Below are 24,461 nucleotides of genomic sequence, written 5' to 3' on the forward strand. Positions count from 1 at the left end.
CAGTATGTATGTACACGTTCGCGACAAGACAGACAACGGTACATACGCTTCGACCGGGTGGGTCCCGCTATTAGGGAGGATAAGGACACACTTCCTTGCATGCGAAGATATATCTGTTGGGTCCTAGCTGTCAGGGGGGAGTATTTTTTCGCCCGTAATAAGGACGCACTTCCTTGCATGTGAAGATGTAGCTGGTGGGTCCCAGTAGTCAGGGGGAGAAATCATTATTTTTCAGGGTAAAAAGGATGCAATTGCATACATGCGTCCATGGCCGTGGTGCGTCCCCACTGTCAGCCTCTCACGTACAGTCATCTTCCGATGACTCATGTTTGTTGACCACGTCACTACTAGGAAAAGGCATGCTAGTGGCGCACCGAATTTGCCTTCTAATGGCGCACTACCGGTGCGCCACTGGCATCACGCCACTAGAATTAAATTCTAATGGCGCACCACCGGTGCGCCATTAGTATCTGGTGTTCTAATGGCACACCATGTAGTGCGCCATTAGTATAGACTGCAGTGCGCCATTAGAATGCCTCCCAGGGGGCCATATGTACCCATGTGCTTTGGCATTCTAATGGCGCACCAGCAGTTAATGCGCCATTAGTGTGATGATCACAGTGCGCCATTAGTGTCTTGTGTGGTGCGCCATTAGTATGAATATTAGGTTTTATTTTTTTTGCTTTTCTGATTTTTGCACAGGTTACAAAATATATTATTGGACAGAATATAGACAGCAGCACACAGCAACATCAGATTCATCGAATACAAAATAAGATTAGTCTCCGAATATAATTCATCATATTAGTCTCTGAATTCAAAAGACCGAACAAAGATAAAACATTACAAGTCTCAAGACCGCGAGTATCGAGTTTGCCTTCACATTACAAGTCGATATCGATCATCTAAACTACCATCACATAGAAGAGAGTTGTGGTCATCACGATGAGCATCATCGCGATCAAACTGGTCTTCATCTGGTTCCTCCAACGCTCCCTCCTCTCTCCCTCTAGATAGCGGGCGTATCTACATTCGGCCTCCGCCCTAGTGGTGTACCCTTTGTAACTGTTACCGCTGAAACGGTGAACCTGTCTCCGACACTCCTCCCAGTCGTCGTAGACTCCGGGAACCTTACCCTTGTACACGACATACGACGGCATCTCTATGCACAAGCCAAACAACAAACAATACATAAGCAATATGTAAGTATGCAACAAAAGGATCGGAAGAGAAAAGCAAGACATTAATAGCATGATTCATGGTCCTACTAATAAATAGCATCGATTACATCTAAGTTGAACGACTGTCCAAACCAAAGAGACATACGAATTCATTAAAGTATAATTACAACATGAGCCAATCAATGTTTCAGAACTACACATCACTACTTTCGACTCGACTCATCGGACAGGAACGTGGATGAAGCCGCCGTCTGTCGTGATGGTCATGAAATCACGGTCGTTGTCACCCTGCATTTGTAGCATTTCATCTATCTCACTGTTGGACGGTTGATATCTGAGGAAGAACTGCCCCGAGGTATGAAGGACATCTTGATGGATGATGTCCGCAAACTCCGACTCGATGCGAAAGAATTCTTGTCTGAGGTCCATGTCCTGGACTGCCGACAAGCTCGCGGCCCAATCTTTGAGATTATCTGGTAGCAGAAGTTGACGATGGTCCCTTACGATCGCCCGCATGTGATGGAGGGCGTAGTAGGCATCCTTCTGACCGCCAGGCGGCTGCTTGATGCAGCAGAACTTCGTATTGTGTGAGAACATGTGCTTGCCGTACTTACGAACTACCCTGGTGAAGGTGCCTCCAGATTTTGTGTAGGCGGGGAGAACATCATCAAGAACTTTCTTGACATTTGTGTAGTCTATCTTGGAGTTACGGTTCGGGTCTAAATACGTGGCCATGGAATATTTCGGGCTTAAGAGGATGAGTGTGCAATGTGTGTCACTGCACAGAACACGGAATGTTAGAAAAAAAAAGAACGATCGAAATCTAAGAAATCATATGTTACGGGGCGGTTAAGGGATGACTTACTCGAGAAAGTAAGCCACAAGGAAGTTATCCTTATCTGGGTTTGCCAGAATGGCGCCTTTGAGGTGTCAACTCGCAACTTGGCGGTCCCCAGCGCTGCTCAAGTGCTTGGCACGCATATAGAAGGGGTCGACTAACATGATGTCCGGGGTCTTGTCTCTAATGATCTGCATCTCCATACTCAGTGAAAACAGCCGAACGAAAGTGTAGTGCAGCGGATGAAGGTTAAACATAGCAAAGATGTCATCAAACCGCAGGACGATCGTACCCCCAATGTCGCCATCCACAAAGCCCTTGCCCTCTGGCACCTTGGCCACGAAAACCGTGTATGCCACATCCTTCTCTCTGAGACGCCGCTTCTCCAAAGAAAGAACACTGTCGTGCAGACTCTGCATAGCACCGGTTGCAGCATTTAGCATATTTGGCGGTAGCATCGCCCTACCCGCCACATGCACCCTCCTCGAGATATCCTTAGGTGAAGGTGGCCCGTCCTGAGCACGGATCGAACTCGGTGCCAGCTGGCTCGCACCGGCGCCCTTGTTAGTCTTTCGTTTCCATCCCTTCTTCTTGATCTCCTGTAATGGGACCGAGTTCTGCTCACAGACCGCCTTCTTGAGCATGTTGGGGCTGATAATATTTCGCACCTCAGCTATCTGAGGCTTGGTGAAGGCGGGAGCTGGAGGCGTGTCCTGAGAACTAAACGCCAGACGACGCCTGTTGCAATTGGATTTCTCCGCCGTACCAGCTAGATCACGGTCGTCTTGGTTGGGTTCTTGAGAAAGAGGCCCACAGAAATCGTCAGCGTACCCATGTTCGGCAAAGTACTTATCAACTTTGGTAAATGTACCGTCGTCGTTGTCGTCGCCGTCCGGATCCTGTGCCATAGGGCTGTCCGGATCCTGTGCCATAGGGATGTCCGGCAGGTCCGGTAGTGTTGCGGCGTTCTTGCCATGGCCTGGCGCCGGCACGACTGGCGGTCTTGTCTGTGGGGTGGTGTCCCCCGCCCCCAAACGAATCTGGCTCTTCGGCCAAAGCAGGGGCCAGTTTAGGCAGGTGCTGAGGGTCATCTCATCTTCTTCGTCGACCCCAGCAGGTCGAATCGGAGGTAACAGCTCGTCGCAGACTGGCAGCACCCGAACCACTTCAACCCTATACATTGTGGGTGGCATCGGATTACCATGGAACATGGGGTTGCATCGGATTACCATGGAACATGGGGTTGCCCGGTTGAACGATTCTGCCCTTGGCGACGTCGACCAACTCGGCGCCCACGAAGTGCAGAAGAGTGCAAGGAACGTCGGCGGTGCCCTGCGAAAACATGTACAGGGCCTCAGGGATGCCCAGTCAAAGGCGAGGAGATGAAGTCATCGGCTGAGAGGCTTAGTTACCGTGATGCCGCCGAGCTCGGCTAATGTCGAGGCACCGCCAACAGCGGGCGTGCAACTGACGGAGGGGGCGCTTGCTGGCGAGGTGCCGGCCGGCATACACCTAGGTGCATTAAGCTCCAATGCCCGTGCCGGCGCCGGAGACACGAATACCCGGAGACACCAATGGCGCCGCCGCCGGAGACACCAATGGCGCCGCCGGAGACACCAATGGAGCCGCCTGCGCGCTGTGCGAGTTGCTGGCCGTGAAGCTGGGAACCGGGGGATGCCCCTGTTGGCCGCCCGCAATCCACGTCGTCAGCCCATGAATCAACGTAGGCACCATGGCGTTGAGCGTGGTTCCAAGTTGTTGTTGCACTTGCTCTTGGACAAGCTCCGGAATCCGCACCACTTGTGCCTTGAGTTCTTCAACCTTGCACGTCTGGCTTTCCGAGCTGGTCTTTTTCTCCTTCCGCACACCAGCGGTATAGTATGACCCCCATTTTGTGGACAAGCCTTTGCCAGCCACATGACCAGCTGACGTCGGCTTAGTGAGCTTATCCTTGTTTTTCATTACGTTCAACGCCCTATTTAAAGGGGTGTCGAAAGAGGAGCTCTTAGACGACCCGGCGCTACTACTTTCAGTGTCCTGCGAATGGAACGTGAACCATTTAGAAATATTGGGGATTAATTAGAGTGCAACCATATGGAGCTAATTACGCGGGGGTGTATTCCTTACCAGAAGAAGCTCAAGCGCCCTGGTCTTCGGATCCCTGGTAAGATCCTTTGTTATCGGGTCCTCCTTGTACCCGGCCCTGACATAGTTCCTGGTCTGCTTGTCACCGCTGTATTTCTCGAAGCGGGGCGGTAGGCCTTGCTCGGCACGCTCCGCATCCTCCTTGTCCCATATAGGGTCCGCCACACTGTAACCGCCGGGACCAAGTTTGTGTTCCCCTAAGTTCAACTCCCGCATTTCTTTCCCCCACTGACTTGATTCGGAGGTTGCACTGCTCTCGCACTTGATCTTGAACTCCTTGTACTCATCTTCTCTCATCAAAGGATATTTCGCCTTGATCTTCTCATAACTATCACCTTTATCAATCATTCTCTTCACCGCGCTTTTCCAAGTAGACAGGGCCGTGCTCATCTTCGTGAGGGCGGCACTGTTCACTTTATTCCCTGAGAGGCGTGTGTTTTCAAATTCAGCGGGGAACTTGTATCGTTCGTGCAGCTTCGTGAAGAGGAGGTTGCGCAAATTCCCTCGGTCCTTATGCCTAAGGTTCTCGGTGTTGATCGAGACGGTGCTCCGAAGAATGCACCCGAGATGAACCGAGTACCCCTTGACGATATGTTTGGGCTCCGTTGGATTCCCGTCGGAGTCCACTTGAGTGAATTCCTCCTTGACGGTGCGGAGCGCATTCGGGCGCCGGTCCTTCCTTTGCTTCTTCGGTTGGCTGCCATCTGTGTGTGCGCCGCCATCATCAGTGGTGGCATCCTCGGCGGCACCATCAGTGGTGTCATCCCCGACGCCACTAGGGGTTGTGTAATCAGGATCGGTGTCTTCCGCGGTGTCCTCATAGAGGCGAGGTTGTTCCTCCATCTCTTGGGACAGCTCCCAGAATTGCTTGCCGCCCGAACCACCGGCCTCATCGTTGTGCGCCATGTTTCGCTCTAAATAGGAAAAAAGTTTGGTCAAAAAGTTGGTTATTGTTAAGGAACAAGATCATGGTCTCATCATTTAGGGTTTGTCGACACCGAGGCACCCTAAAAGCCTAAGCTTTCATCATTTAGGGTTTGTCGATGCCGAGGCACCCTAAAAGCCTAAGCGTACATCATTTAGGTTCTCATCGACACCGAGGCATCCAGGGCAGCCAAGTTAAGTTTTCATCATTTAGGGTTTATCGATGCCGAGGCACCCTAGGTTGGGCCTAATCACTTGGCACTAATCACTTGGCTCTATTGCCACCTATGGTTTAATACAGCAAGAATAAAGGGGCAGTTGATCCTACTTAATTAAGTACTAAGATACCCCGGCCCATGCATTAGTAGCAAGTACCTCATATGTCCGATTTTTAGCAAAGTCATGCTAAAATTCACGGAAAATTTCAGCATGACCTTTGCTGAAAATAGGACATATGGAGTACCCAAATTTGCCGGAACGGAAGTTAATCGACATTCCGGCAAACTCAAGGGCCTCTCGGGGTACCTGCAAAATCATCACGACACGAAGGGCCTCTCATGGGCCTCAAGCAGCAGCGGCCCTTCACGAGCGAACTCAATGAGTGTGAACCAACAGAGTGTGGGTCACCACAGATTCTGTAGTCAAAAACCTTCAGGACAAAGTGAAAATAGTTACAATATGCTTGCAAGTAATTTTTCTGTAACTAAGGCACAATATTCTTGCAAGTAATTTTTCTGTAACAGTCTTGCCCCTATTTGAAGGACAAGCAAATAGATACAATGGGTAGCTTTGGCACAATCCTAAGGCACAATCCTCTGACTAATTCATCACTGTAGGCCGGCATGAAACACACTCCTCCAAAAAAGCCTAAAATTCCACTATTATTGCATGTAAAAAAGCCTAAAATCCACTAGTATTGCCTCTAAAAAAGCCTTAAAAGTCCACTATTATTGACAATCAAAATATGATCTGAACTGTAAGGAGTTAACTGAAAAATGAGTGTTAACTGAAGTTTTCCAGTACAGATCATAACTGAAGTTATTCATAGAATATAGTGACATCAAATGCAGTTAATTAGTCTTAATTGAATCTTAGTAAGGTTCATTATGAAGTCAAAAGTCCCCAAACAGTGAAAGGGAACAAACAAAAAATGTTCGGGAAATTCCAAAAGAGTCTAAAGGTATGGGTTGGTTTTTGGTTCCAATTTGAAAACCCAAAATTTCATCAACACATTAATTATAATTTGTTTGTGCAAATACTTCTCTCAGGCAGCCACACACATCTTTCTTCATCCAATTTTTTCCTACAGCATCATTGAACATCTGAAACTTACCAGCTCAACTTGAGAAAAAAATGGATAGGCAGGGACATTTGTGCTTTTTGCCATCTAATCTAATCTACCTCTGCTTGATTAACTATTGTTTTGGTTTTCACATTGTGCCAGCCCATTAGATTAGTTGGTAAAGTACATGCTTCATCTTACATTCCCTACCTGTGTGTACATGCATTTGCAGGCTTTCAGGCCCTGACTAATTAACTACATTGCTGATTAGAGACCCTGCTGTTTACTGGGAGGTGGCAGTACTACTGTGCTAGTGTGCTAGTACTGGTTTTTATTCTTTGGAACCTTCTACTTATGAAGCTCTCTCAAGTAAAGATTTTCAACTAGTAGTACATTTTTGTATGGTGCAAAAGTCCAACAGCACTAGAACTGAACTGATTGATCTATACATGTTGTAGGAGGAGCTATATCATTTTCTCCATGGGGAATTTTGTGTAGGTACTTAGACAGCCACACACATCACCAAATTTCAACAGGAGGCGGATACAGACTTACTAACCAGAATTTAGCTAGCAGTGCAGTAACTTGCAAGTGTTAATAGCTATAAACACTAAAATATGCATTCCTATCCATAAGCTATCAAATATCATCAGAAGATAACAGACACGGTCGAGGGGAGGGAGGGATGGAATGGGGAGGAAGGGTGGAGAGGGAGGAAGGAGGAAGGAGGAGAGGTACCTGGGCGGGCGCGGCCGGTCGCCGGAGGGGTTGGGGTCAGGGTTGGGGTTGGCGGCGGCGGCGTCGAAGGGATGGCTCGATTGGTCGTCGGGGAGGCCTCCTGGGTGCCTCGGTTGGTCGTGGGGAGGCCGGCGGCCACGGTCGTCGTCCTGCACCCCGTGCCCGGACTGAGGTAGAGGCGGCGCAGGGCAGGGGCCGACGCGGGGAGGCTGTCGGCGACGGTGAGGTCGCGGAGGCGTCGGCTATGGCAGAGCTGCAGTGGTGGGGGGCGCGAGCGCGGCGGCACACGTAGGGGCGGCGGCGACGTGGGGCGGGGCAGCGCGCGGGGGGGGGGGACTAGATCTGGCGAGAGGGAGGGACGAAGGGGTCAGGCTAGGTAGAGCTAGGGGGGAAGATTACTAATGGCGCACCCCCGAGCGGTGCGCCATTAGAATGTTTTTTCTAGATAGCAATGGCGCATCCCAGAGCGGTGCGCCATTAGAATGTTTTTTATATAGCAATGGCGCACTACCAGAGCGGTGCGCCATTAGAATGTTTTTTTAGATAGCAATGGCGCACTACACGAGCGGTGCGCCATTAGTATGTTTATTATTATTATTTTTTGTTGCTATTTTTTAATATTTTTTTATAAAAACAGTAATAATTTTTTAGGAATATGAAAAAATATCATCAAATGGGGGTGCTCGGCGGCGGTGGAGCGGGCCGGGGAGGGTGCGGTGGGTCGGCGGCGACAGTGGAGTGGGGGAGGGTGCGGTGGGTCGTCGGCGGCAGTGGAGCTAGCGAGGGAGGGTGCGGGGGGTGTTCGGCGGCGGTGGAGCGGGCCGGGGAGGGTGTGGTGGGTCGGCGGCGGCGGTGGAGCGAGGGAGGGTGCGATGGGTCGTCGGTGGCGGTGGAGCTAGCAGGGGAGGGTGCGGGGGGGGATCGAGATCGAGATGAAGGGGGATAGCGATCGAGATTTAAAAATATTCATCAAATTTGAAAAAATATTCATGAATTCGAAAAGTGCCCATGAAATTTAAAAATATTCATGAGTTCAAAAAATGCCCATGTAATACAATCGAGAAATGAAGACTACGATTTAAATACAATCGATCTTAGCTAGCTAGCTATCTGTTCACAATCTTCTTGCCCTTCTTTTTTGCAAATGGAGTTCTTCTGTGGAACGGACATCCTTTAGGTAGGGTGGTCCTGCTTTTTCTTGTGGTGTATGCTGCTACTTCATCGTCGTCGTCATGTTCGATCTTCGGGTCGCCGTACTTGTCGAAGTCTTGCTCACTGGCTACTCCATCCAGTCCGATGATCTTCCTTTTGCTTCTCCTCACGACAACACAACTAGGCTTTGACGGGTCGGTAATGAAGAAGCATTGGTCCACTTGGGAAGCCAGTACCCATGGCTCATTTTTCGCGGTGATGTTTGCGCCCGCGGTCTTGGATTTGGCTTCGGGTATAACCATGGTGGTGAAATACCGGTCTTCTTTTAGGGCGCTCTTGGCCGATCTGACACAGAACATCGGGACCTTCTCTCCAGCGTAGCTCAGCTCCCAGATCTCCTCGATCCTTCCGTAGTATCTGTCCTTGTTGTTACCGGTGTAGGATTCCATCGCTACCCCGGAGTTCTGATAACCATCGCTCTTCATGTCCTTGTCCTCGGTGTAGAATGTGTAGCCGTTGATATCGTACGCCTCATAGGTCATCAGGTTGTGCTCGGCGCCCTGTGACAAGGCGAATATGAGTTGTTCTTCCGCGGAAGAATCTTCATGTAAAGGGTATGACAAAAGCTTCTGCTTGAACCAATGCGTGAAACATGAGTTGTGCTCTTTGAGTATATCTCCGTCCGTCCTCTGTTGGCCTCGGTCATTGTACGTCTTCTCAGTAAAGGTTTTGTGCTCTACCACCCAAGGATTGACCACGTCTATGTGTTGTAGCGCGACTAGGTTTGCTCTTTCAAAGTCGGTGAGTCGACCCTCGAAGTCGACATGCATTTTGCGGCGACCCTCACGGTGACCCCATCCAGCGAGCCTGCCGAGGTGCCTGTTGACGGGTAGACCAACGGGGTTCTCGATGCCTAGATAATTCGTGCAGTAGGAGATGCACTCTTCGGTCAGAAAGCCCCTGGCTATACTTCCCTCTGGACGTGACATGTTGCGAACGTATCCTTTGATGACACCATTCATCCTTTCGAACGGCATCATGCTGTGCAGGAACGTCGGCCCGAGTTGGATGATATCCGCCACGATATGGACCAGCAGATGCACCATAACGTCGAAGAATGCGGGCGGGAAGTACATCTCAAGCTCGCATAGTATCACCACGATCTCTTCCTGTAGCCTTCTGAGTTGCCTCACGCCAATCGACTTCCGAGAGATGACGTCGAAAAAGTTGCATAGGCCAAATAGCGTTTCACGGACGTGCGCGTCCATGATCCCACGGATTGCAACTGGAAGTATCTGCGTCATCAGCACGTGACAGTCATGAGACTTCATCCCGCTGAACTTCTGCTTCGCTGGGTCTAGGTATATGCTTATCTTCCCCGCGTAACCGTAAGGATGTTTTACTCCTAGGAGGCAGGTGAAAAACTGCTCGATCTCCTCCTGACTTAGAGTGAAGCACGCGGGAGGGTAGTCATTTCCGGTCTTCTTGGCCTTTTTGCCTTTGCGACTACTTTCTGTGTCCTGCTTCGCCTCATCATCATCATCATCGTTAGCGTGAAGCTCCTGCCTGATGCCCATTGATTTCAAGTCTGCCCTTGCTTTCGGCCCATCTTCGGTCCTCTCTGGCATGTTGAGCAGGGTACCAAGCAGACTCTCGCACACGTTCTTCGTGATATGCATGACATCAAGACTGTGAGGCACACGGTGGATCTTCCAGTACGGCAAGTCCCAGAAAACAGACCTCGTTTTCCATACCTTCAGTAGCGGCTCTGGCGCCTTTTGCTTCTTTCCCGGCAGTGGGCAGTCTTTCCAATTTTTCAATAGCTCGTCTATTTCCTCGCTGCTCCTCATACACGGGCGTTTTCGGGGTTCGGTTTCACCATCGAACAGATCCTTGCGTTTCCTCCACGGGTCATCGTCGCGAAGCCACCTTCGATGTCCCATGAACACGGTTTTCGAAGACCCGGGATCTCTATCTAGCTGGCGATACGTTGTGTCATCCATGCACCTTACGCATCCAGAAAATCCGTGGACTACCTTCCCCGCGAGATATCCGTGACCGAGATAGTCGTGCACCATCGTGAGCAGTGCGGCTCTCATAGGGAAATATTCTTTCTCTGCGGCGTCCCACGTATTGGCTGGCGTTTTCCATAGTGTGTCTAGCTCCTCCTTCAACAGCCCCAGATACAGATTGATGTCGTTCCCTGGTTGTTTCGGCCCTTCAATTAGCATACTCATGTGAATGTACTTCGTCTTCATGCACAACCAGGGGGAAGGTTGTACATCCACACAAACACAGGCCAGGTGCTATGTGTGCTTCTCTGGCTGCCAAACGGATTGACTCCATCGGTGCTCGCGCCCAGCACAATGTTCCTTGGATCCTTCCCAAATTCTGGGTATTCGAAGTTCAACGCTTGCCACTGGCTCGCATCCTTAGGGTGACTCAGCATCTTGTCTTTTTTATTTATCTCCGGATCATTTCCGTCATCTTCCCGCTTCTTCTCCTCCCTATCCGCGTGCCAACGCAGGAGCTTTGCTACCTTAGGGTCCGCGAAATACCGATGCAGACGAGGAGTGATCGGAAAGTACCACACCGATTTTCGAGGAGCTTTCTTCCTCTTCTTGTATCGAGTGACGCCGCGCACCGGACATATGGTAGACTCCACATGCTCGTCCCGATAAATGATACAATTGTTCATGCACACATGGTATTTCACGTGCAGTAAATCCAGAGGACACACGATTTTCTTCGCCTCCTCGAAACTGGTCGGGCACTTGTTCCCCTTGGGAAGACGTTCATGCCAGAATGACACGTTCTCGTCGAAGCATGCGTCGGTCATTTTGTGTTTTACCTTCATTTCCAGAGCCATGAGCGTTACTTTCAGGCGGGTATCCTCGGGCCTGCATCCTTCATACAATGGAGTAACCGCGTCTATCTCCAGTTGATCCAGCTTGGCTTTCTCTCGGGCGGCAGCTCTTGCGTTATCCGTCTTCTTGAGAAGCAGCTCTTGAATATGAGGGTCTTGCACCCAGCCTCCATCGTCGTCTGCTCCGGCATCTTCATCTTCATGATCATGCCCTTCATCTTGATCTTCCTCATCATCATGTACGACATCTTCTACATGATGACTGTGTACAGCATCACTGTCGTGATCATGTCCTGGAGATTCTTCGTCTTCTCGCCCACCCTCGCCGCGGTGGTACTTGTCTTGTTGCCCTTCCTCATTTCTTGCCCGGCCCCCATGGACGACTTCATAGTCATCTTCATCACCTTGCCACCGATAGCCATCCATGAAACCATGCAAGAGCAGGTGGTCCCGCACCTGCCCGGAATCCGGGTCTGCAATAAGGCTCTTCAGCTTGCATCTTCGACACGGACATCTTATCTCCGTCTCGTTCTTTTGAAGCATCTCGGCCTTCGCGGAGCTCAAAAACCTATTCACGATGCCTTCAGTCATCGTGCGGACCATGGTCGCCTGCGGGGTAGAGCAAAACGATATTTTAGAACCAAGCAATTTTTTGGCATGACCTTCCCTAAAAATAGGACCAAAAAGAATGCATAGTGCCGAAATTCTCGCTGAAACGGAAATGAATCAAAACATTCCGGCAAAATATTGGCAACTATCGCATTTCAAATACCGGTACCTTCAAACACAAACATATATGCAACACCACAAACACATGCAACACCACAAACATACATAGATCTAGCTAGGCCACAAAAAGTGCATGTGCACGTTGTTGGAGCGAGCTAGGGAGAAAAAAAAGTAGATCTACATCATGAAGATAGCTTTCCCCTTACTTACCTATCAAAAAAAGGTAATTTCACCACTTAATTTTGATGAATCTATGGTGGAAATGAGGTGATGAGGAGGATATGGCCGAAAGCTTGGAGAAGGAGGTGGAGGGAATGAAGTGGGGAAAGTGAGTGGGTAGGTGTGGGGCTGTCAAAAATATCTTGTTGGGGTCCCAGGTTACTAATGGCGCACCACCAGCAAATGCGCCATTAGTAACCCTGGTTACTAATGGCGCACCTGCAGGTGGTGCGCCATTAGTAGTTTTGCAAAAAAGTAAAAAAAAAATATATATACTAATGGCGCACAGGGTAATAGTGCGCCATTACTAGTTTAAACTAGTAATGGCGCACTGTGAAACGATGCGCCATTAGTAGTTTTGCAAAAAAAAAGAATAATTTTTTTTACAGTAATGGCGTACTGTCTGCTTGGTGCGCCATTACTACTTAGAACTAGTAATGGCGCACTTCGACCTGATGCGCCATTAGTATGTATGGAAAAATGGAAAAATAATAATTTAATACTAGTGGCGCACCCTGTTTCTGGTGCGCCATTAGTGTCTTCCACACTAATGGCGCATCACCAACCGGTGCGCCATTAGTATATAGTAGTGGCGCACTGCTTCCATGGGGCACCATTAGTATCAATCCTATCTATAGCCCTTTTCCTAGTAGTGCGTTGACCACATCGTGCCTAGAGCACCAAGGCCGGTGGACGACGGTGAGGCCCCAGACTGGAACGACTCGGAGATGGGGAAGATGTGACAATGGAGTCATAGATGGAGAGCAGTGGGAAACTTGACTGGTTCGAGTGCGCAGCAGCACTGCCGCCCACGGGAGACAAGAGCAGGAATAGAGGTTGAAGAAGGAGCACGACTGTTGGATTAACACCAAACGGTCCAGCTACCAGAATCATTTGTTGATTAAGTTGACAAAGCCCCGCGTACACGTCTACTTAGTAGGCCGACAAGTCAGCCACCAAATCTGCCGGGTCCTAGCTGTCATCGGGAGGAATAGTTTTTTTGGCATAACAAGAAGGCACTTCCTTCCGTGCAAAGATACAACCGGTGGGTCCCAGCTGTCAAGGGGAGGAAACAGCTTAATAAGGAGGAACTTTCCTTGCGTGCGACCATGGACCTCATGGGTCCCAATCGTCAGGCTCTCGATGTACAGTCCTCTTTCGATGACTCTCTTTTGTTGACTACGCTGCGCCGAGCGCAGTGAGGCGGTGGACGACGGCGAGGCCCCAGACTAGAACGACCCAGATATGGGGAAGACGCGGCAGTGGAGTCACAGACGGAGAGGAGTGGGATACTTGACTTGTTCGGGTGCGGGGTGGGCCTACACTCGGCAGAGAATAACAGGAGGTGCGGAGTGGAGGTATGGCCTAGCCGTCGGCGGGGTACTGTTTCACTGCGAGGCGTGCAAAATAGCGTCGCTGGACGCCGGAGGCTGGAGCAGGCGGTCCTGGCAGCGCTGGGGGAAGAAGACGAGAGATTGAAGAAGAATGCTGGCTGTTGGATGTAAATCCAACGCCTTGCTTAGTTTTTGACCTTCCTATTTTTATTTTTTGTGAAAGTGCTTAGGCTTTGACCTACTGGCCCACATGTCAGCCAGTCCATTCGGTTTTTTAGTCCATTTGGTGGGCTGGGTGAAACAATGATGTAGCATCTATGCAGCCTGTTTATATATTATGGTAGAATTTAAAGTCCATTTGCATTTTTCTCGAAACCCACGGACTTGCTGGGCTGGGTGAAAATATCATGTTGGGCTGGACGGGAAATGTTATAAAAACATAAACACATGATTGCATGTCTATTACTGCATTAGTTAGTAAAATCTTTGCAAGCTTAAGTACACAATCACTAGGAGTTAACTTGCCTAGTTATATATAAACAATTATTATTATTATTTTGTAAGAACTTTCAATTTATGAAATAAAATATCATTTTAATTTGATGAGATAATAGGACGTGGGGTATTATTATTTTTTAGGCTAGACGTGGGACAGTGGAGTTGGTTCTTGGGAAAAGTACTGGGAGAAAACTCAATTTACATCGAAAAAGAAAGTGGGAGAAAATTCAGATATAGGATGAATGAAAACGAAAAATAAAGGAAGTGGGAAGGTCTATAAAATGGTTGGACAAACGACATGTTTAATAGAACCTTATGTTGTTTCTATTATATATATGTAATAAAATAAGATATAAATATATATATACTATTATAGAAGGGAAAACATAGGTTCAGTTTTGCATTCTTATAGAAAATAGAACTGAATTGTGCGTCATCTTGAAAAAACAAAGATAACTTGGGCTATTGATGTTATAGACAAGCTAGGTTGGTAGGCCCATAGGTTGCTTGATACATGCTGGATCCAAAAAACGTTGAAACATCTCGTGGGCTGCCCATGTTAAACAACAAAACCTAGGCCATGGACCTGGTGGGCCCGGGACTGTCAGCCTCTCGACGAACAGTTGTCTCCCGATTCCTCTTGTTTTGCTGACCATGTTGGGAACGACAGACGGCGGTGCCATAGTGAGAGCACCAAGGCGGAGGATGATGTCGAGACCTCGGACCGAACGAATCGGAGCGGGGGAAGACGCGTGTGGAGGGGAGTACGAGGGTTGACTTGTTCGAGTGTAGGGTGGGGCCGGTGGAGCTGCTACCGCCGGACAATGTGTGGGAGTAGAGGGATGGCCGGGCCAACTTCATAGACTATGATGGCCAGCCACTGTATAGGGAGAGGACGAAAGATTGAACAAAATAAAGAAATATAAATGGATAGGTGGTTGGTCCCATATGTCTGTGTACGAGACATGCTGGGTCCACCTAAGAAGGAGAATATGTTGGGAGGAAGGAGATTCAAAGCACGGCAGCCGAGTGAACTAGTTTTTTTAAACGGACGAGTGGACTTGTTACATACATAAGAAAATAGCCACTAAAAAAGCAAATAGGTTAATGGGTTGTTAGAAGAAATATTTCGGACAAAACAAATAATTACAACACATAGGTAATGCATGAAACACTCAAATGATAAAGGTGCTTAAACAGATAAAGTACAACACCTAGACCGTCCTGACACTCTTGATCATGACGCTACGGCTGTCCGTGTACTCATCGGTAACGAGAAGCAGACACGCCCTCATGTCCAAGATCCGCCTGTACATGTCGTAGCATGCGTATGCATCCTTGGCCGTGTAGGTTATGTAGGCTAGATTCAGAGGTACCTCCCACGTGTTCAGGTCCTTGGTATCGTTGTCTTCTTTCATTTTGGCGTAGCAGGGGTCGATGATGGTCTCGACAAGGTCAACCACGGAGTCCTTCTCCTGCCCGTTGCCGATGATCTTGTATTGCTTCTGGATGTCGACAAGCTTGTTGCACCAGATGGTCGAAACGTCGCATTCTTCCTTCTCTCCACCGTAGCGAAGGTGCAGTCGGCGCTACTGATGAAATGGGTGAATGCTCCAGAACCTCTGATGGACTTACAGCAGTGGTAGACGAGAACCTCGTCCTGCACGCATACCTGGGCGACCGCGATCCGCTGGTCCCTGTCAGGAGACGAATGGATGGGCACAAGGTCTAGTTCTGCGACTTTGTACTTTCTCGTCCTGTAGGTACTGCTTGAACTCGGCGAGGTGCTACCTCTTTTAGCATTGTGTTGGTTTTCCCCTAAGAGGAAGGGATGTTGCAGCAAAGTAGCATAAGTATTTCCCTCAGTTTTTGAGAACCAAGGTATCAATCTAGTAGGAGGCTACGCACGAGTCCCTCATACCTGCACAAAACAAATAAATCATCGCAACCAACGCAAATAGGGGTTGTCAATCCCTATAGGGCCACTTACGAGAGTGAGATCTGATAGATATGATAAGATAATTTTTTTGGTATTTTTACGATAAAGATGCAAGGTAAAATAAAGACAAAGTAAATAGCAATGTAAATAACTAAATAGTAGGAGATTAATAATATGATAAAGATAGACCCGGGGCCATAGGTTTCACTAGTGGCTTCTCTCGAGAGCATAAGTATTCTACGGTGGGTGAACAAATTACTGTTGGGCAATTGACAGAATTGAGCATAGTTATGAGAATATCTAGGTATGATCATGTATATAGGCATCACGTCCGAGACAAGTAGACCGACTCCTGCGTGCATCTACTACTATTACTCCACTCATTGACCGCTATCCAGCATGCATCTAGAGTATTAAGTTAAAAACAGAGTAACGCCTTAAGCAAGATGACATGATGTGGAGGGATAGACTCATGCAATATGAAGAAAACCCCATCTTTTTATCCTCGATGGCAACAATACAATATGTGCCTTGCTGCCCTTACTGTCACCGGGAAAGGACACCGCAAGATTGAACCCAAAGCTAAGCACTTCTCCCATTGCAAGAAAGATCAATCTAGTAGGCCAAACCAAACTGATAATTCGAAGAGACTTGCAAAGATAACCAATCATACATAAAAGAATTCAGAGAAGATTCAAATATTATTCATATATAGACTTGATCATAAACCCACAATTCATCGGTCTCAACAAACACACCGCAAAAAGAAGTTTACATCGAATAGATCTCCACAAGAGAGGGGGAGAACATTGTATTGAGATCCAGAAATAGAGAAGAAGCCATCTAGCTACTAACTATGGACCCGTAGGTCCGAAGTAAACTACTCACACTTCATTGGAGAGGCTATGGTGTTGATGTAGAAACCCTCCGTGATCGATGCCCGCTCCGGCGGAGCTCCGGAGCAGGCCCTATCGTGTCAAAACCGGCGGATCTCGGGTAGGGGGTCCCGAACTGTGCGTCTAGGCCGGATGGTAACAGGAGGCAGGGGACACGATGTTTTACCCATGTTCGGGCCCTCTTGATGGAGGTAAAACCCTACGTCATGCTTGATTAATATTGATGATATGGGTAGTAAAATAGTAGATCTACCACGAGATCAGAGAGGCTAAACCCTAGAAGCTAGCCTATGGTATGATTGTATGTTGTGATTGTTGCCCTACGGACTAAAACCCTTCGGTTTATATAGACACCGGAGAGGGTTAGGGTTACACAAGGTCGGTTACAAAGGAGGAGATATCCATATCCGTATCGCCTAGCTTGCCTTCCACGCCAAGTAGAGTCCCATCCGGACACGAGACGAAGTCTCCAATCTTGTATCTTCATAGTCTAACAGTCCGGCCAATGGAGATAGTCCAGCTGTCTGGAGACCCCCTAATCCAGGACTCCCTCAGTAGCCCCTGAACCAGGCTTCAATGACGATGAGTCCGGCACGCAGTATTGTCTTCGGCATTGCAAGGCGGGTTCCTTCTCCGAATACATCATAGAAGAATTTGAATACAAGGATAGTGTCCGACCCTGCAAAATAAGTTCCACATTCCACCGCAGAGAGAATAATATTTTCGCAGATCTAATTTGCTGACGTGTTTTGGCAGCACGACGTCATGTCATGGCCCAGTGATTATTCGAACCGTTTCTTTTAACCAGCTCCACACATAACGCGAGGCGGTTTCTTGACATGTCTTGCCAAAGCGGAGATCGTGTTCCCCCAATTACAGGATTCTCATTAATGCGGTCGTGGGTAACTGAAATGTGTCTAGGACTCCTAGATTATAGGCAAGTCCTAAACGACTATGGAGAGGATCCTTGATATTCATCCTCTTTATAAAGGGACAAGGTTTTTGCTTCTTCCCTCTCGTGCTCAATCGAGTCCTTCCCCTGCCTCGAGTTCTAACACCCAAAGCCCAGGTTAGGTGCTCCGGATCTTCAATCATGTCTGGATCTAGCCTTCAAGGCCGATGGATGCCCTCCTCCGTTATGGAAGAGGACATTAAGAAGTTTAGGGAGGCCAGATACCTGACTGCCGAGGTTTTGCATCGGCTGCCTGCTCGAGGGCAGATCGTCCCTACTCCCGAACCCAACGAGAACATCGTGTTCGTCTCCCACTTCCTCCGAGGTCTAGGCCTCACTCTGGATCCTTTCGTCAGGGGTTTGATGTTCTATTACGGGCTAGATTTCCACGATCTAGCTCCGGACTCCTTTCTCCACATCTCGACATTTATTGTCGTGTGTGAGGCCTTCCTCCGCGTTACCCCTCACTTCGGCCTGTGGCTTAAGACCTTTGAAGTAAAGCCGATGATGATCGAGGGGCAACATGCAGCATGCGGAGGTGCATCAATAGGCAAGATGGCAGGAGCTCCATGGCCGAAAGGTTCCTTTCCAGAGGTGTCTGAATTATGGCAACAGGAGTGGTTTTACGTCACGGATCCCAGAAGTGCCAAGTGGGTGGCCGCCCCTGCTTTCCGCTCGGGCCCCCACCACAATTGATGTCATGGATTAGCAGAGGTCTGAGCTGGGGGTCCAGCCAAGGACGTGCCTATACTGCAAAGCCGCATCCGAGATCTCTTCAAGGGAGATTTCAATTTGGTTGTGGTAATACAAGTTATGCTGGTTCGTCAAGTCCAGCCTTGCAAACGCTGGCCCCTTCGCTTGTGGGAGTTCAACCCAGAGGGGCCGCGTGCCATTAAAAGTTTCCTTGGCCTGACGCATGAGGAGATGTACAAGTCATTCTTCGAACCTCAAGTAGAGTGTCCGGATATTACCGAGGACGTGGGCCTGAGCAGTAACCGCGCCGCCGAACAAGTAAGAAATCCTCTGGCTAAACACACTCTCTTTTATTCGTCACGAAGTTATTTCTGAGAGTTCGCTTTTTGACCAGGACTGGCTAACAAAGGCGAAGATGGTTCGGTATTTGGCCCCCTCCCTGAGGGTTTGGAAAATCCGATATTGGAAAAGATGCTCGAGGTTGCACCTTGCCCAGAGACCTCGAAGGAAGATACCGGGGGGGGGGGGGGATAATACGGGCGGACGCGGGCCCCCATCGCTGCCCGTTCGAACTGAGGGAATGAGCGTCTCCACGATGGAGGACAATTGGGGGATAAAAAGGACTGCTTCCGAGGATCCGGAAGCCGAAGCCTCCAAACGGGAGAAGAAGTCTCCCACAGAGGGTCCTGCCTTGGCGGGTGCTTTTGCCGCACAAAGTCCGCTGGGGGATTAGCCCTCCAACGAGTCGTAAGTGATCCAAAATACTTTAATAGTAAAGGTATGCTATCTTTTTTCTGAGAAAATAACCACCGCATATATCTTGAAGTTCGGGCCTTAGCCCCTCTCAGCTGAGCTCGTCTTCGGGGGATCTTCTTCCAGAGATGATGGAGAGCGAAACGCCTCCCCCGGACTCCTCCGCTCAAGAAGCGGGTGAACCCGAAGTGTCGTCATGGAGGGCCTCTCCGGATCTGGTGAGGCCAGAAGATAATCCCATAGACCCCCGAAGTCCCCAGCGTCCGACTCCCGAAGAGAGCAGACAAAAGAGTCCGACACCGTCTGGTGTGTGGTCGGACGTTCTGAGGGAGTTGGTGGGGCGAGCGGCCATCTCAGAAGAACACCGTATGCTGATGGATACGGTGATGGAGAGAATCTCGTCCACCGAAAGCGGATTACATGAAGCCTTTATGAGTCTACTGACAGGCTTTGAGGTACGTGAGATAATATGTGATAGTACTACACATGTTAGGTGTGCCCTGTGTAGATAGTAGCCCCTGAGACTCTGGTTGTCGTCGAGAATGGCGGCGAACAGAGGATCATATTCCCAGGTAATAACCAGACTGCCCCTATGTGCAGGCGGTGGAAGCTCCGGTGGCTAGCCAGACTAGTGAGTTTGCCAAATTAAAACAGCAACTGGATGCAGCAGACGCTGACATCGAGCTTGTTAACAAGAGGCTTGACGAGGCACAGGGTAAGTGTTATTATCGGTGAATGCCACATAGTAAGAGCAGCATGATGCCAGTATCTTTAATATGTTGTGACTGCAGATGGAGCTGCCACCGTGGAAACCTTGCGGGCAGAACTTGCCCGAGCCAAGGAACAAGCAAGGATTAGTAATGCCGCTGCTTCGAAGGCGGCCGAAGAGTTGAAAGCCGAGAAGGCCGCACATTGTGAGAGCCAAGAGAAGATGGCCAAGATGGCCGTAGAATTAAAAGACATTGCCGACTGTTGCTGGGTCCTTGAAAAAGAAAACCGGGCGAAGGCAACGGACCTCGAGAAGGCCACGGCGGCGGACAAAGACACCCGTTCTGCTATGAGAGCGAAGAAGGAGGAGCTACGGGAAGCCGGGGATATTGCGTCTGGGAAACCCTTCATGTTACGGAGGAAGCTCGGAGATCCACGGTATGCCCCTCTGGATCGGCTGTGGAGTTCGGCAAATGCATATATGGATTTGGCGGCGAGCGCTGCCGATGCGGCCAAGTACTTCCAAGGTCAGACAGATTGTGAAGTGGACAAGTTGTTCTTGTCGCAATTCCACGTTCCAGAGCATCCGCTTTCATTGACTGACCAGCTAGCCGAATGGGCCGAACTGAATAGGTTGTCCGGACTCGCCATGAGGTCTGTTGTGGAGCAGCTATGGCCAGAAAAGCCAAAGCCGAACAGCTATTTCAGCTTAGTGCAGCAGTTCCTTGGTGCGGTGCCGCACATTAATGCGATGAAGAGGTTGGCGTGCATAGAAGGCTCGCGGATGGCCCTTTCCCGTGTTAAAGCATATTGGGCGGAGATGGATGCTACCACTATTGCGGCGCAGGGTTCGGCCATAGGCCGAGTGGCTGCCGAGCATTATTTCGAGGAGGTTCTCGAGGGTGCTCGTTTGATAGAGGCCCAGTGCTTGAAGAATATTATGTTTGAGTGATATGTACTCTCATTGTAAACACAATGCTTTTATGAAGTTTTTATAAGGCTATGTTTATAATTTTGCCTGAAAGTAGTATGATGCCTCCTGTGCGGCCGTTTATGTATACATGTGTATAACCTGAAAGATTGCAGCCGTCGGCTTCAACCCCCACGCATATAATGCAGAGGTGCTCGCAAAAAACGCGTGTTCACACTTAACCCAACTTCTTGGTCCTATTAAGGAGGTGATAGCGTAGCGAGCGAGCCAACCGGACTATAATGCTTTAACACTTTCAATTAGTCGTAGGAGTTTGTCAGTGGGGCTACTAGATAGCCCCGGGTGGCTCCGCACTCTCCCGATCGCGGGGTGCGTACATGCCTGGCCGGAAAACGGCCCTTCGTTAAGGTGGAGGAATTCTAACATTCCGATAGGTCATCGAGTGGTTGACCAGTCTCACGCTATATCATGATAGTCAGTTTTCGGCTTTCTCTACTGAGGTGCTCGTCCGGATGAACCAGGGCACAATCGCAGTAGTTCTCCTGGTGCTACCTTAGCCGATAAAGCGGAACGTAAGGCACCAAAACACAGGAGCCGGGCAAACCCAACATTTGACCAAAGACAATGATTCGGAGCTGATGCATATAAGGCCAAACTCGCGACGCCGAACACTCCCTAAGGTATTCGGTCTTTATGGTATAAACCGGGCCTAAATAGTGCCCTTTGTAAGAAGCCCCTTGTGTCCAGGTACGTGCATTATTCTGACGTTGCCACATGCCAAGACGTTAGCATCCTTCTCAACTGTGCTGAGAATTCGGTGGATATGTATCAACAAGAGACAGTAAAAAAGGTTTATGTAGGGTCTTAATCTAAAAAGAATCCTTGGAGCGGGTCCCTGCTGCACGTCTGCGCCTGTGTCTCCATTGTGCCGTATCCTGGACAGGTGTAGCATGGTGATCATCTGTAAAAGACAGGAACTTAGGTGAAAAAGTTGTCGTGCAAAAAGATAGTTTTTAAAGAAACTATATATAATTCAAGATGAGTAAAAATTGCCACTTGTCTGCGTGCGTTGAGCCCCTTGTATTTGTAATAGGGGTGTGACCATTGATCCGGTATGAATTACATATAGTTGCACCGGACTCGACTAACCGTGTCCGGGGTCTTGACGACCTGTTAAATGCTTTAGTTGGTGAGGCCGTTTTTAGTGTGCGGCTGCCAAGGCAGCCGCACTCTCTTCGGTGCGCAAAGATCGCTTAATACTTCCGTTTACTGTAATGATGCCACGTGGGCCGGGCATCTTGAGTGTGAGGGAAGCATAGTGCGGTATTGCATTAAAGCGAGCGAAAGCTTCATGTCCGAGTAGTGCTTGATAGCCACTTTGGAACGGAGCGACGTGGAAGGTTAAGTGTTCGCTATGGAAGTTATCGGGGAAGCCGAATATAACTTTTAGTAGCAGGGAGCCCGTGCAATGAGCCCCTGGGCCTGGCGTTACTCCTTTAAAGGTAGTATTACTGTGGCAAATTTTTGTTGGGTCTCTCCCCATTTCGCGGATTGTATCCTGGCATATCAGGTTTAGACTACTGCCACCGTCCATCAGGACTCGTGTGAAGTGGTATCCGTCAATTATTGGGTCGAATACCAGGGCAGCCCATCCTGCACGTCGGATACTTGCTGAGTAATCACGATGGTCGAAAGTGATCGGTTGGGATGACCAGTGGCAGGACTCCACGGTGATATGCCCTTGGGCATATTTTTCTGGGAGTGCTGTTTTGTTTCTTCCTTTGCTCACGTGTAACACGTTTACTATTTTGACTTCTGGTGGAAGTTTCTTTTGTTCCCCAGTGTCTTGCTTGAGAGGCTCATCGTCGTCTTCGCTTGGTGTATCCTCCCCCTTGTGTACGGCGTTGAGCTTTCCGGACTGCTTGAAGACCCAACATTCTCTGTGGGTATGATTAGCAGGTTTACCAGGGGTGCTATGGATCTGACATATTTGGTCCAGAATTTTGTTTAGGCTGGACAGTTCGTCTCTAGCGCCTTTAAAGAGCGGCTTTTGCTGACCTGGCCGAGAGCTTTTGAATCCGGCGTTTACTGCCGTGCTCTTCGTGCTGTCTCCTTTATTCCGGCGTTTGTTATTGCTGTTGCGCCGTGATTTCCCGTTTCCATCTCTAACTTCAGATGTACTGGGGTCGTTGGTGCTGCATCTGGCTAGCCAGCTGTCCTCATCCGCGCAAAAGCGGGTCATGAGGCTTGTTAATGCTGCCATTGTTCTCGGCTTTTCTTGGCTGAGGTGTCTGGCAAGCCATTCGTCACGGACGCTATGCTTAAAAGCTGCCAAGGCTTCGGCGTCCGGACAGTCGACAATTTGGTTCTTTTTAGTAAGAAACCTGTTCCAAAGTTTTCGGGCTGACTCTCCGGGCTGTTGAGTTATATGACTCAAATCGTCCGCGTCCAGAGGTCGGACATAAGTCCCTTGAAAATTTGCCCGAAAAGCGTCTTCGAGCTCTTCCCAACTTCCAATGGAGTTTTCGGGGAGGCTTTTAAGCCAGTGACGAGCTGGCCCTTTGAGCTTGAGGGGTAAGTACTTGATGGCGTGGAGATCATCTCCTCGAGCCATATGGATATGGAGGATATAGTCCTCAATCCAGACCCTAGGGTCTGTTGTTCCGTCGTATGCCTCTATGTTTACGGGTTTGAATCCCTCTGGAAATTCATGGTCCAGTACCTCGTCGGTGAAACATAGGGGGTGTGCGGCACCCCTGTATCTGGCTGTACCGCGTTGTTTGGATGTTTGTTGTGTTACATGGTGTGCTGGGGCGCGCTTGCGTGGTCCATAGATGGATCTGGTTGCGCCGTCCTTTTGGTGCAAGCCCTCGCGTGGATCGCGTATTGGCTTGTGGGTGGCGTTGTTTGCTGCTCTATGTTGGCCGTGATGTCGTCTATCCGTCCAGGTGGCCATTTTTATTTTCGGTTGTGGGAGGTCTGAGGCCTCCACATCGAATTCAGGTAGCAACTTCCGCTTTGGGTAGCTCTTGGTGGGGCGATTGCCGCCGTACTTCGCTGCTGTGTTGAGAACTTTGCTCCATCTGATTTGGAGTGTGTCCTGCGCAGCCTTGAGCCTTTGCTTCTGCTTTTTCAGACTCCTGGCGGAGGCAACAAGCCTTTGACGGGCATTCTGCTGCTCCGGGTGCTTGTCCGGCGTTATGTCGTCCGGACTATTATCTTTGATAGAATTGGTTTGTTCGGTTTGATTCTCCGTATTGCCGTAGTCCGGCAGTAGTTCGCCCTGCTCCAACGCTGGGTCTGTATGATTGTTATTTCTGCTGAGGCAGGATTTGGGGCGGCGCTTGCGCCGCCGCTTTGACTGCTTCGCGAGGGAACAAGCCTTCGGTGTGTCCTTCCGTTCCTCGTCGTCGTCTTCTTTTGGTGTGTCCACCATGTATACGTCATATGATGAGGTGGACGTCCAGTTCCCTGTGGGCGGTGGTTCCTCTTCGCCTCGTGCATCGTTGTCCATACCGTCGATGACTTCGGAGTCAAAGTCGAGCATGTCGATTGAGTCATCGACAGTGGGTAATAAGTGGGTGGTGGGTGGGCGTCGAATTTCTTCGTCGTCCGCATCCCAATCCTGTTGGCCATAATCCGGCCAGGGCTCTCCTGACAAAGAGAGAGACCTTAGTGAATTC

The sequence above is a fragment of the Triticum urartu genome, chromosome 3 (genome assembly GCF_003073215.2).
Source record: "Triticum urartu cultivar G1812 chromosome 3, Tu2.1, whole genome shotgun sequence".
NCBI classification, from domain to species: domain Eukaryota; kingdom Viridiplantae; phylum Streptophyta; class Magnoliopsida; order Poales; family Poaceae; genus Triticum; species Triticum urartu.